The following is a 13,261-nucleotide window of genomic DNA, read 5'->3' on the forward strand; positions in this document are numbered from 1 at the left end:
TTATAAGCACTGGATCGGCTCCAGGGAAGTCCCCTAATGTTTTATTACTGTTATTGCTATTATTATTCATGGTTCTACAGTTGATGTATGTATTTATCAAAAATTATAAAATCGCAAAAATAGGATTTTTTTAAGTTTTAACAAAATTTTAAAAAATAGTAAGAAATTCCACTTGGAGGGGGTAGGAAGAAGTCTTCTGTAACTGAATCTCTGTGTTCCATGATTTAATTCCCTGTCCCTCTCTACAATCCAAAGCAACATTAGGAATGGTCTGAATTCCACAATCCTTTGCTTCTGATACCCAGATAACACTTCCCCGGTGGCATTAGTGGTAAAGAACACGCCTGCCAATGCAGGGAGAAGACGATGGCACCCCACTCCTGTACTCTTGCCTGGAAAATCCCATGGACAGAGGAGCCTGGTAGGCTGTAGTCCATGGGGTTGCTAAGAGTCGGGCACGACTGAGCGACTTCACTTTCACTTTTCACTTTCATGCACTGGAGAAGGAAATGGCATCCCACTCCAGTGTTCCTGCCTGGAGAATCCCAGGGACGGGAGAGCCTGCTGGGCTGCCGTCTCTGGGGTCGCACAGAGTCGGACACGACCGAAGCGACTTAGCAGCAGCAGCCAATGCAGGAGACGTAAGAGATGTGGGTTTGATCCCTGGGTCGGGAAAATCCCCTGGAGGAGGGCGTGGCAACCCACTCCAGTATTTTTTCCTGGAGAATCCCATGGACATAAGAGCCGGGGGGGCTTCGGGCCATAGGTTAGCAGAGTCGGACACGAATGAAACGACTTAACACGCACAGCGCCTCAGTAATGGACCAGTGGAGCTGACCCTTGAAACCAGCAGAGCAGGAATGTGTGTGACCAGCTCGTGGTGCTCTGCCCTAAGGCCTCGTCAAGAACTGGGCAACCCAGGTGATGCTCAGGAAATGTAACTGGTGACTGGTAAGAAGTGAAAAAGTGCCATAGTGGCTACAGCACGTATTCATCCCCTTGACACTAAGAGCACCAAAGACCGTCTGAATTCAAAAGAGGCCTCACCGATTAGCAGTCATCTTTTTGCATTTTCCTAGATATATGTAGAAAGTAAAATTAGATGGCTTCCTATCTATCTTTGGGGTTCCTTGGTGGCTCAGAGGTTAAAGCGTCTGCCTGGAATGCGGGAGACCCGGGTTCGATCCCTGGGTTGGGAAGATCCCCTGGAGAAGGAAATGGCAGCCCACTCCAGTACTCTTGCCTGGAGAATCCCATGGAGGGAGGAGCCTGGTAGGCTACAGTCCATGGGGTCGCAAAGAGTCGGACACGACTGAGCGTGTCTATCTTTAATCCCTCGACACCGTGTTTTATTTATACTGTCTCTGGGACTTGTGCATTAACAAGGATATTTCTATTTCAAAAACTGCCTATTGGAAAGGACTTATTTCATCTAAATGCCCTTAAAAAGCATTAACAGAGTCACCACAGTATTTATTCCATCTTACAATAACCTCTTTGTCTTAAAGCCCATGGACGGTGTGACCCGTTCCCTTTAAAGAAGGCCCCAGGAAAAGAAACATCAGTATTATCAGTGCCCGCTCATGAGAGCTTGGATCCCATTTTCAGAAACTGAAAAGTTACAGCAGTTTGTCTGTTTAAAATACAAGATGACTCCTTGCTTTTCTCCAACTGGAGGAAATGCCACAAGTTGCCGACGCTGAATTTATTAATTCTCTATAAATTCTCTCTGCTCCGCTTGGGTGTAGCAGTGAGCTCATTTATTTACTCGCATAGCAACAATATAATGAAAACTGAGTCTGGCCTTAGAAATACACCCTCCTGGGCTGTGTCCATGGTTAACCCTTCCTAATGCTTCTCCCGTGTGCATCGAGAGCTCTCCCCCTGTATTTGGGGAGGTGATCGACTTTCCTTCAAGGACATTTGGATGTCTGGTTTTAGGCTAGAATGAAACCTTTTGCTAGCCACGTGAAAATCACGGCCGGGTCCTTTTTCCAAATGGGAAAAAGTCACCGAAACTCAGAGGTGGAACGGCGCTCTTGGGTCCTGCTCCTTTGACATGGCGTTTGGACAGCAAACAACTCTGTGCAAACAGTGGCCCGATTGTTAGACCCCCGGCACGTCTCCCCCGCTGCTTTCAGGAAGCGCTTTGTGTAGCAAGTGCTAAAGCAATATTTAGTTATGGAGTGACCAAGTGCCAGAGAGCAGCTAGGAGCATTTAAACGTGAAAGAACATGATGGGAAGTGACGTCCGGCTTTTCCAAGTGTTTGAGGTCTTTTTCTGGACGGGGCTGAATACAGCCCATGACAGAGCTGGGCACAACAGAGCCATTCTTTTTTTAAAATATATCCCGAGGCCCGAAATGTTCTTTGAGAGAAAACTATAAAAGGCACAAGCATGTTGGTTCTTTTCTTGTCCAAATAAATTCAACAAAACATGAAGCACGAAATCTAGATTTTTGACTTAGATTTTTCAGAGAGGTGCTCACAAACTGCCTGAAAGGGATGTGATGATGGGAAGAGGGAAGGGCGAGAATTTCCGCACCCAGATGCCTCTGGGTACCATTTCCTCCTAAATAGGATGCGGGAAGATGCTGTGACTTAACTGGGAGAAAAGGGTGATGGCAGGCAGAGGTGGCTCACATGGCAGAACCTGGAGGCGGATCTGAAAGGTGCTGACCCAGAGCTGCGGCAGGGCTGTCGCTTCGAGAGGCACCAGACCCATCAAGGGGCCCTGCTGAGCCCAGAGGATTAAACGGAAAATGGGCAGAACGTGAGTCCCAGGATGACACTCTCTGAGCCCTTGGTAACAAGGCAGGCGTGAGATGCTCCTGGGAACTGTTCTCCATATGGGACTAACTCCACTGCCCCCCGGCTCCCCATCCTGCCCCCCACCCCCGTGCTCCTGTCTACTCCTTGCTCTTTAAGACACGGTTCTGCCTTCTAAGGGAGACTAGTTTCCTGATAAGAAGGTGGCTGGGATCCTAAAGGAAGGGTGTAAGAAGGACGTGCCCAAATAGCAGGGTCAACTGAAACTGACATCAACGCCCAGCTGTCTTTTCTTCTTTCTTAAGAATCTTAAGGCCAGGTTGTGTAATTAAACTTTTTAAGAGACTCTGGGAAAAGAATCAGATGAGGATATCTGGGTCATAAAATTTTAGCTAAGACCATTAAGCGACAACCCAACCCTACTCCCCATTTCACAGTCGAAGGGACTCAAGTTCAGAGGTTATTCAGCTGGGTGATGACAGGGGCGTGCCCCCCCACCCCCCACCAGGCTATGGAGACTGCACAGTGTTCACAGGCTTCACAGCGAACAAATCAGACATTACCTCTCTAACTTCAGGCTTCCCAGGTGGCTCAGTGGTCAAGAATCCGCCTGCCAATGCAGGAAACGTGGGTTCGATCCCTGGATCTGGAAGATCCCCTGGAGGAGGAAATGGCAACCCACTCCAGTATTCCTGTCTGGGAAATCTCCATGGACAGAGGAGCCTGGTGGGCTACAGTCCATGGGGGTCGCAAAAGAGTCGGACACGACTTAGCTATTAAACAGCAACAACATCACCTCTCTAACTTCACAAATAAATACTCCTAAAAGAAAGTTACTTCCTTATTCGAGAAGCAAAACTTGAGATCTGGGGAGCTTATGTTTGGGGGGTGCCCCTTTCACTGGCAAGCAGGTTCTGGGAGAATTGACTGCATCTGCTTAAATGAATTTATCCACTTGGAATTATTTAAAGTCATTAGAAAAGATGGTGTTTCCAATGGCAGAGAAAGCCATCATGGCAGTGTTCTCGGCAGTACCAGGGTCTTTACAGCATCCTGATGACCTGCTCAGAGCTTCTAAGGGTCAGCCTGCCCTGGAGCAGTAGATCCTGGGTCCTTGACTCCGACTCCCTCAGCCTCCAGGCCATGCTCTGGATCCGAGGTGGCAGCCTTTGGAAGTGACTTTCATTCTTTCTGGCCAACAGGATGCTTTTTAGCACCCAGGACTCTGGTGAGCTGGAATTGCTCAGGAGTGTTTAAATATGCCTCTCACTTTAGGGCTTGGCAGCATCAGCCATTAGCTGGGATGTGAAAGTCATTAGCTTCAGAGTCAGACAGACGTGGGCTCAAATATGAATCCGACATCTTCCTAAAACTACATCCATCAGCGAGGTCATGTCTCAGGCCTCAGAGCCCACCCCTGGGAAGTGGAGGCGGTGAGGAACGCCTTAGGAGGCCATTGGGGGGACTACATGAGATTATGTATGTAACATCCCTAACGTGCAATCAAGCTCTGAGGGATCCCCGGGTTACCCCTGCTTTAGATCTAAAATGATCTTTAAAACAATGAGTAACTTAATAACATGCTCAAGGTTAATTGGTGGTAAACATGAAAACAAAAAGCTGTTGTAAGAAATAGCTGGTTTAAGTGTGCCCTGCTCTAAGGAAACCAAGCACTATAAAAATGATTCAAATAAACCAGATGTGAGTATGACCTTGCTAAGGGATTCTTTGTTCCAAAAGTTGATCTACTGTGGGATCCCTTTAAGGGGAGACTCCTTGTGCTCGTCACACATTGCTGGAGTCACAACTTTGAAGGAAGACATACTATCCTGAGTCACACCTGTGCAGTGAGTCACACCTGTGCAGTGAGTCACACTTAGATAGGAGCAGCCTGCCTCTCTGGATGGGGGCCTGGACCACGAGGTTTACGGCACAGCTATTCAGAACCAAGTGCATTTCTTTCTTTCTTTTTCTCCTATTTTTTGGCCACCCCTGTGCGGCATGCAGAATTTTAGCTCCCCACCAAGGATCAAACCTGTGCCCCCTGCGATGGAAGAGCAGAGTCTTAACCACTGGACTGCCAGGAAAGTCGCCCGGGTGCATTTCTGACTACACCTACCTCTGTGAGCACAGTGTACTCAAACTAGTCTGCCTTTAAAGGTGTGTTCAACCAATAGTGTCTCAATTTTACCATCAAATCTCCAAAATTTATATATTCTTTCCTCTCCCTCACAAATAGAGCATTGTCTACCCGCCCAGACAATACAGTACCTATGATGCTGACCCGTTCTCTCCGATAAGCACAGTCACGTAGCATGAAGTCATTCTAGAAGGACGGGACATTACCTCTGTTTGCTTTGGTGTGAGTCTGTAAGAAGTGACTAAATCATTCCTAGAAATATGCATTATCTCTGAGCTTTGTAACCAGTTGCAACGGCGTTTGAAGGCTTTGGCACTGACCAAACAAAAGAGACCTTTGTTTGAAGGTGTTACAATTTGCTCACCCCACTGGCGTGGGTGACTTGACAGTGAAGAAATACTTTTCATTTTTAAAGTGATGTCACAGAGTCCTTGAAATGCTCAAGGACCTCCAATTTTGTGTAAGATTTAAATTAAAAAAAAAAAATCATTTGGTTGCATCAGATCTTAGTTGGGGCATATGGGATGTAGTTCCCTGACTAGGGATCTAACCTGAGGCCCCTGCATTGGGAATGCAAAGCCTTAATCACTGGACCAGCAGGGAAGTCCCTAAAGATTAAAATTTTATCTTGACTTTGAAGGTAGAGATTTTAGGTGAAAGTCCAATTTTCTACATACCCCAAAGAGCCACGTATTGAGGGAAAAATTCATTAAATTAGAACTATCTAGAAATGCACAATTCTGGAACAGGGTCATATTTTATTGAATTTATAAGTGGAGAAACTGAAGGTACCCTCTACCTTGTCAAACTCTGATTCTCCCCAATATTATTCAGGGTGTGTTTGTACGGTTTTGTGTGTGTGTGTGTGTCCATGTGTCTGTCTAGGAAGTGAACAAAGGAAAGTGAGGTGGAGTCAGAGTTTATATTCTCTATTTCCTTTAATCTATTTTTACTTGTTGGTAGACGAGTCATACTCCTAATAGCAGCTAGCTGGCTGGTATCTGAGTGCTGTCCTGGACAACCAGATTTCACAATGCTTCACATCCCAATAAGGGAAGTCCTCTGCCCCCTAACCAAAGGCTTCGGGGGTTGTGAGCATGGGTGTGTGTAATTTATGATGACTCAGCGTCTAAGAAGGCACAAACATTGTAGCTTCAACTATTTATGGTTCTTATATTACCTTTCAAGGAATGGGCCTGGAAGACCTGGCTAAAGTCTTTGAATCATTTCCTGCCAATATTGGGCTATGTCTCATTTTGGAAGGTAGGAAGCAGTCTTTATAAGGATGATGTCATGGGGTTACTTGAGTTTTCTGTGTGCTACCCGGAAGCAGAACGTGCCCCAGCCTAGTCTATCATACACAGTATAAAGGTGGGCTGCTTCAGTGTGCCTGTGAGCTGTGGTGGTAGTGGTCAAGAACTCACCTGCCAACACAGGAGATGTAAGAGACTTGGGTTTGATCCCTGGGTCAGGAAGATCCCCTGGAGGAGGGCATGGCAACCCACTCCAGTATTCTTGCCTGGAGAATCCCATGGACAGAGGATCCTGGCTGGGCTACAGTCCATGGGGTTGGTCTCAAAGAGTCGGACATGACTGAAGCGACTTAGCACGCATGGATGAGCTCCCTTAAGATTAGGTGAAATTTACAACGGTGCAGAGAAAGCTTTCCAGAGGAGATGAACATTGAAATAGGTTTTAGAGTATGAACAGAAGTTCACGGGTAGCACAGAGAAGGGAAGGTGGTAAACAGTAGCATATGCAAAGGAGGCTCTGTTCCTCAGGAGGAACAGTTTGGTTCTCCTCTTTCGAGACTATACGAGTGTTAACTTATCCTGTTGTCTAAATTCTCCAAAATGCATACAAGTTATGCCTTCAGAAAAGCTGAATGTGACCTCAGTCATGCTTCGGATGCTCACTGGTTGTGAACAGATAGTTATGATTACAGAAGACAGATGGTGACATTCTCCAAGACCCTCCTGGGGTCTTATCTGACATGTGTCGTAACAGACTAACGCGCTGGACGCAGGATCTGACTTGTGTGTGCTGGTGAAGGGGTGATAAGATCAGAGCCACTTTTCAGCTTATTTAAAGGTCAACTCGAATTAAATGCCTCCTTCCTTGCTTCTGCCTGTGCATTCTCTCATTGGCTTTATCGATGTGCTGATGGTTTGCTAGGAGCTTGGCCTACCGCAGTACAGAGGCAGCCACGCCAGCCTGGGTGGGAGGGCAGCCTGGGGGAGGATGGATACGTGCATACGTATGGCTGAGTCCCTTCACTGTTCACCTGAGACTATCACAGCATTGTTAATCAGTTATACCCCCATACAAAATAAAAAGTTAAAAAAATAAAAGAGAGCCAGCCATGGCCTCTGCCTGCCTTAATGGAATTTATAATTTAGCCCAAAACTGATTTGAGAAAGATGCATAGGAAATCTAAATCCACCAGTTAGAATAAAAGCGGTATGTACCAAGAATCAGAGAAACATACATAATTCCCTGTGAAGATCAGGCACGAAATGGGTGAACTCAGGTGGCAGGTTTTGAGCTCTGAGGTAGAGAAATCTACCTCTTGGAGCTTTGTAGGCCTTGTGCTTTTAAAATGTGGGTCTAAATCATCCCCTCTAAATCATACAGCCCCATATTAAGGACAATTTTGCCTTGAAAAAAATCGAGGACACTTTAAAAAAATATAACTCAGCTTTTCAAAAGCTTGGACTATGAGTAACTCATTTAATTTAGAAATGCCTGTGAGTTCTTGGCAATCACAGAGCATATTTAGAAGTCTTTGCAAAGTGAGAAGACTCTAACCTATATTGCTTTCATATGTAATGAAATAGTTATGACATCTAAATGTAACAATTAATGAGGTTGACATTGTGTTGTTTCCAGCACATTTGTCTAAATGTTTACTCATTTCTATTAATTTCTACTTTGCAGTTTTCGTATTTTGGAGCCAAAATTTTTTATTCAGTGCTCCAAGGTTCCCGTAGACACTGGGCATTCTGCCCACAGTGCCTAATGGATATAGCGGCCCTGCACACAAAACCCAGAGTGAAAGAGACCAATGAAATTAAGTCAAGGTGTCAATGTGTATGGTTTCCAGATAATTTGGGGAGTTCTTTCCACTCTGTATTTCTGGAGAACCAAAGAAAGAGCCACACAGTCAATGGGAACAGCATATACACTAGCAATAAAGTATTTGCATATTCAGTGCAGAGTATAAAACACAGAGATGATCGGTTCAAAAGAAACTCTGAGAAAGGAAAGAAAAACGCCAGGGAGAGGCACTGGTTTTTTAAGGCCCTGCTCTGCAAATCCCTTGCCCGGCCCTCTCCATGCCATGTGTCATTTCATTCTCACAGCAGCCCTAGCAGGGCCTTATGATTATTCCCATTTGACAGATGAGGAAACTAAAGTCTAAAGAAGTTCAGTCACTTGTCAAGAGATTTACAGCTACAGAGAAACAGAACCAGGAATTGACCTCCCCCCCGGAGCCCAGGCTCTTTTCACAACGCTCATGCTGTCTTCTTTCAGGAAAGGGTGGGGATGATATGATTTTCTTTCTTTCTCTAACCACTGATTTAATAAGTGACGAATGTCATTTTCAGTGGATGGGATGCAGGAAGCGGGGTGGGGGCTGGAGTTTCCCAGAGAGCAAGGTTGAATTGATACAAGACAGAATTCACTTTTTTTTTTTTTTTCCTGAATGATTCATTAGTAGAAAAAACTGTGGTGGATAAAACTTCTGAAGCCCACAGGCTGTAGCAGCGTCAAGGGAATCTTTAACTGTGGAAAGTCCCAAATCACAGGTTGGAACACATCCAGCCTCCTTCGTGGCCCTGTCACAGCTCGTCTCTAAGTGCAGTCCTGGACCACCTTCCTCGGCTATCCCAGGAGCTTCCTAAAATTCCCAGCTTCCCCAGGGCCTGGGAACCTGCATTTCAACACACCTTCCCTCTCTTCCTTGCTGAGAGGTAAATTTTTTTTTTTAATTTTATTTTTTTAAACTTTACATAACTGTATTAGTTTTGCCAAATATCAAAATGAATCTGCCACAGGTATACATGTGTTCCCCATCCTGAACCCTCCTCCCTCCTCCCTCCCCATTCCATCCCTCTGGGTCGTCCCAGTGCACCAGCCCCAAGTATCCAGTATCGTGCATTGAACCTGGACTGGCAACTCATTTCATACATGATATTTTACATGTTTCAATGCCATTCTCCCAAATCTTCCCACCCTCTCCCTCTCTCACAGAGTCCGTAAGACTGTTCTATACATCTGTGTCTCTTTTGCTGTCTCGTACACAGGGTTATTGTTACCATCTTTCTAAATTCCATATATATGCGTTAGTATACTGTATTGGTGTTTTTCTTTCTGGCTTACTTCACTCTGTATAAAAGGCTCCAGTTTCATCCACCTCATTAGAACTGATTCAAATGTATTCTTTTTAATGGCTGAATAATACTCCATTGTGTATATGTACCACAGCTTTCTTATCCATTCATCTGCTGATGGACATCTAGGTTGCTTCCATGTCCTGGCTATTACAAACAGTGCTGTGATGAACATTGGGGTACACGTGTCTCTTTCCCTTCTGGTTTCCTCAGTGTGTATGCCCAGCAGTGGGATTGCTGGATCATAAGGCAGTTCTATTTCCAGTTTTAAGCCACACTTCAGTGGTTTCAGATTTTAGAACTACACTTAGGCGGTTCAGAGCCAGATTCCACTGCCTCTTCTTTCTCTCCTTTAAGAGATTGTAAGGACTAGAGCGTAAGCCACCAGGAATGGCCAGTTCTAGGTTCACCACCATTTTGCAGCCAGGAAATTAAGAGAGAAAACTGGATATGGGGCTATTTAGTTAAGTCAGGAAATGAGAACTATCCAATGAGAACTCAAAACGAACAAACAAAGCCCCTGCAGGGGGTTTATCTCGGTACATCCTTCCATGTACCGAGATATACTCTTGGGGCCTTGGCTGATGTCATCAGTGTGATTCTCACCCAGTGAGAAGCTCCTAGTCAGAGGAGATTTTTTTTTTTTTTAACAAGCACAAAAAAACATTTTGCTTTATTCTTCTAAATCCCAAAGTATCAATTAGCTTCAGGGTAGCATGTAAGTATGCCAGTATTTTTCTCACACTGAAAATTTGAAGGAAGAAATTTGTTTTTTCTACTAGCTTCAAAAATTGAAGAAAAAACTGTGGCCAAAGCTCAGACCAGATGGGCGTATATGTTTTTAACAAAATAAGTTAAAGAAAGAGTTAATGTGTGTGTGCTATGGAAAAAAAAAAATTACACCTCTTTACCTCATGTGTCAGGAATTAATTCAATGTTTTTAAATTTTTCCACAAAAGATTATCTTCTCACTTTAACGTGAGAAAGCTGAGTGTAAGCAAAACTGTATTTCATGTTTCATTCTCTGAAATAATCAATCATAAAGTTACGTTTCAACTCGACACAGTAACAGACCATCACAGACAAGGATTCTGTAACTGAAGAAGATGCTGATGGAAGTTTTTAAAAATTTACTTTATTATTCTTATTTATTTTTATTTTCCGTCTGTGCTACACAGCATATGGGATCTTAGTTCCCTGACCAGGGATCGGCCCCCTGCACTGGAAGGGGCACCACTGGACCATCAGGGAAGTCCTGATGGGAGTTTTTAAAGCAGCTGTTGGTACTCAGAAAATTAAAATGACCTGTTAGCAGTCAGCTCTCTCCACTGCAACGAAGGAAGAAAGGAGGGAAGAAAAAAGGGGCGAGAGAGAGAGAAAGAGCAGGAGGCGTGGAGGGAGGGAGAGGAAAGGCAAGAAGAGCACAAGCCCACTCCTGTGGGGTACGAGCGAGTGGTCTGGTGGGCAGCATGGAGGTGGCAGCCCAGAGCCAGCGGCACTAAGGCGACTCGAGGTGAGGCCAGGGGTCTCACCGGGTGTATGGCAGAGAAGAGCCCGGGCTATGCCTCCTGCCTCCTCACAAGAAGAGCCTCAGACCTGGATGGCTCGAAGCTCCACCCTCGGGGGTCCATCTGCCCCTGCACTCTGTAAACCTCCCCCAGGTCTGCAGCATCTCCACGAAGGGCTGGCAGAGCACGTGCCCTTCCAGAATCCTCCTACAGAATCACCTGCCTCTTGCTTAACCATTGATTTCAGAATTTAAAAACAAACAACAAGTGCCCAAGGGTAACCTCAGCACCCTGACCTCCATCCAAGGGAAAGTGCGTCAAAGTCTCTCCCCTTTAAATGGACAGAGGGTTCCGGAGTTGAGCTGCGGAACAGTTACAAAACGGGAAGAAGTCCCAAGTTTCAGACTTTTCAGGCTTGGGACTAAAAAGGTTTGAGTCTGAAAATGAAAATATGTCACCTTCCTGCCAAAATAAACTGTGATGGATGCTCGGGACCCCACCACCTTTCGGCCAAGCGTTTCCTGTCCTGCCACACCACCCCCACCTGCCTCACACCAGCTCCGATGAGGGAGGGCTATTTTTAATATGCCACAGCCAGGACCAAGAATGAGAGAAGTTATTTATTTATAGTTACACCTTTCGAGCATTCTTTCTCTCCCCTATCTCCAGGAGATACAGGCCTGGCTTGACTCTCCCTTTGCATCTAAAATCCCTGGGATAAGAAGGACTGTGAAAGGTCACAAATGTCATCCATGACCTCTAGACTGGGATCGTCATCCTGGACAATATACAAGTTGGAAAACTGTTCAGTCCTTGAGGAATTCATCCTACACCAGGCTTATGCAACACCTGTGCTCTTGAGCAGCATTTTGTAAAACACACATTTCTTATGAAAGGTGACTTGAAAATACATTCGTGGCTTTGTAATTTAAAAGATTCCAACAGTAAATCCCCCTACTTCTTTTTCCCCCGACAGAGGATTCCATTATTATGCAAATAGATATTCCATTATCTACTTGGGATTATAAACTCAGACTCTTGTATTGGGTTTTTCGAGGCAGGGCGTATGTACACATCACGTTCTCCGTATCAACAAGCTGTTTCTGGTGTCTAGCTGTATCCTTTCATTCATGACTCAGTGATCTTTTCTCATTCTGTTAAGTGAGTCCCTTCTTAATACCAGACCTCACAGGACCCATTGCAGATCCTTGGAATTTGCCAGTAAACCAAACAGAAACGCCCTCCCTTGTAATGTGCACAGAAGTTTCATCTTCCAGTTGGCTCCTACCCCCACCCACCTCCACACACACACACACAAGTTCACGGCTATTATTTTCTTCACAGCCGTTTTCCCACCTGACATTTGGTGTTGGCAGTTTAAATATTGTGGGGGCCACATTCACTCTTGGATTCATCACGGTATCACAAGCATCGAAAATATGCTTAAAATTCATTCAATGGTCTACTTATCTCAAATTCTTACAGCATTTGGAATTACAGAGAGTGCTGCAGAGGTCCTTCTTTTTTTTTTTTTTTTTAAGATGTTTTGATGTGGACCATTTTTAAAGTCTTCATTGAATTTGCTACAATCTTGCTTCTGTTTCATGTTTTGTTTTTTTTCTTTTCTTATCTGAGAGGCATGTGGGAATCTTAAGTTCCCTGACCAGGGACAGAACCTGCATGCAACACTTGCATTGGAAGGTGAAGCCTTAGCCACTGGACCACCAGGGAAGTCCCCTCACCTTTTTTTTTTTTTTTTAGTATGATGCCTTCTTAAATACCCTAGCTCCACTATTTTCACCCACCACTTCAGGCATTACTATAGGAACTACTAGAAGGACAGGAGGCTGGCTCTTCTCTGAATTCACTAGTCTATGTGTTAAGTGAGTCGACCTTGAGGCTGACAGCTCTCCAGAACACAGTGGTTGGCATCACCCACTCCCCCTTCCTTGCAGCCTCTATTTCTCGTGGGTTCTTTGTGCAGCCAGGTGTGTGGCGTCATGGCTGGTGGGGTCATGATTCAGCTTTTAGTGAAAGGAGAGTCCTTGCTGCCTCCCTGTGCTTGTGCAAAGTACAGTGCCTTGTACTACTCAAGGGAGAAAGAGAAAAGACTGGAAACTGTAGAGTGCAGAGCCCATGTGTAAAAGCAGGTGTATCAGAAAGATGGAAACACTTGACGATGTGGTATAACCTGGCACAACTTGGGAACTCGTAAGGGCTATGATCAACAGTACTTGGCATGGGGTGGGTGTTCAAGAAGGTTTTACTGACCAACGAATGGAAAAATGATGCCCCCCTCCACCAAAAAATGTGCAAGCTAGAGTATTCAGATGTTCTTGCTTCTTGGAAGATTTACTTACTTCTTCGACGGGTTTCTTGGAAGCTCCAAGTTCTTATTTTAGGAGCACACACACACATACTTTGATTGCATTGGAAAAAATTAAGAACAG

The 13,261-nt window shown here is 45.0% G+C and overlaps 1 protein-coding gene and 1 non-coding gene across 2 annotated transcripts in view; one reads left to right on the forward strand and one right to left on the reverse strand.

The window, feature by feature from the left end:
* Positions 1-13,261, reverse strand: part of NEDD9 (neural precursor cell expressed, developmentally down-regulated 9) — a 55,353-nt gene that overhangs the window by 19,759 nt on the left and 22,333 nt on the right. The gene's annotated exons all lie outside the window — the stretch shown is intronic.
* Positions 1,128-1,199, forward strand: TRNAS-GGA (transfer RNA serine (anticodon GGA)). Its single transcript has one exon. It is a non-coding gene; the product is annotated as a tRNA-Ser (tRNA).

Source organism: Bubalus kerabau, chromosome 3, assembly GCF_029407905.1.
Source record: "Bubalus kerabau isolate K-KA32 ecotype Philippines breed swamp buffalo chromosome 3, PCC_UOA_SB_1v2, whole genome shotgun sequence".
NCBI lineage: Eukaryota > Metazoa > Chordata > Mammalia > Artiodactyla > Bovidae > Bubalus > Bubalus kerabau.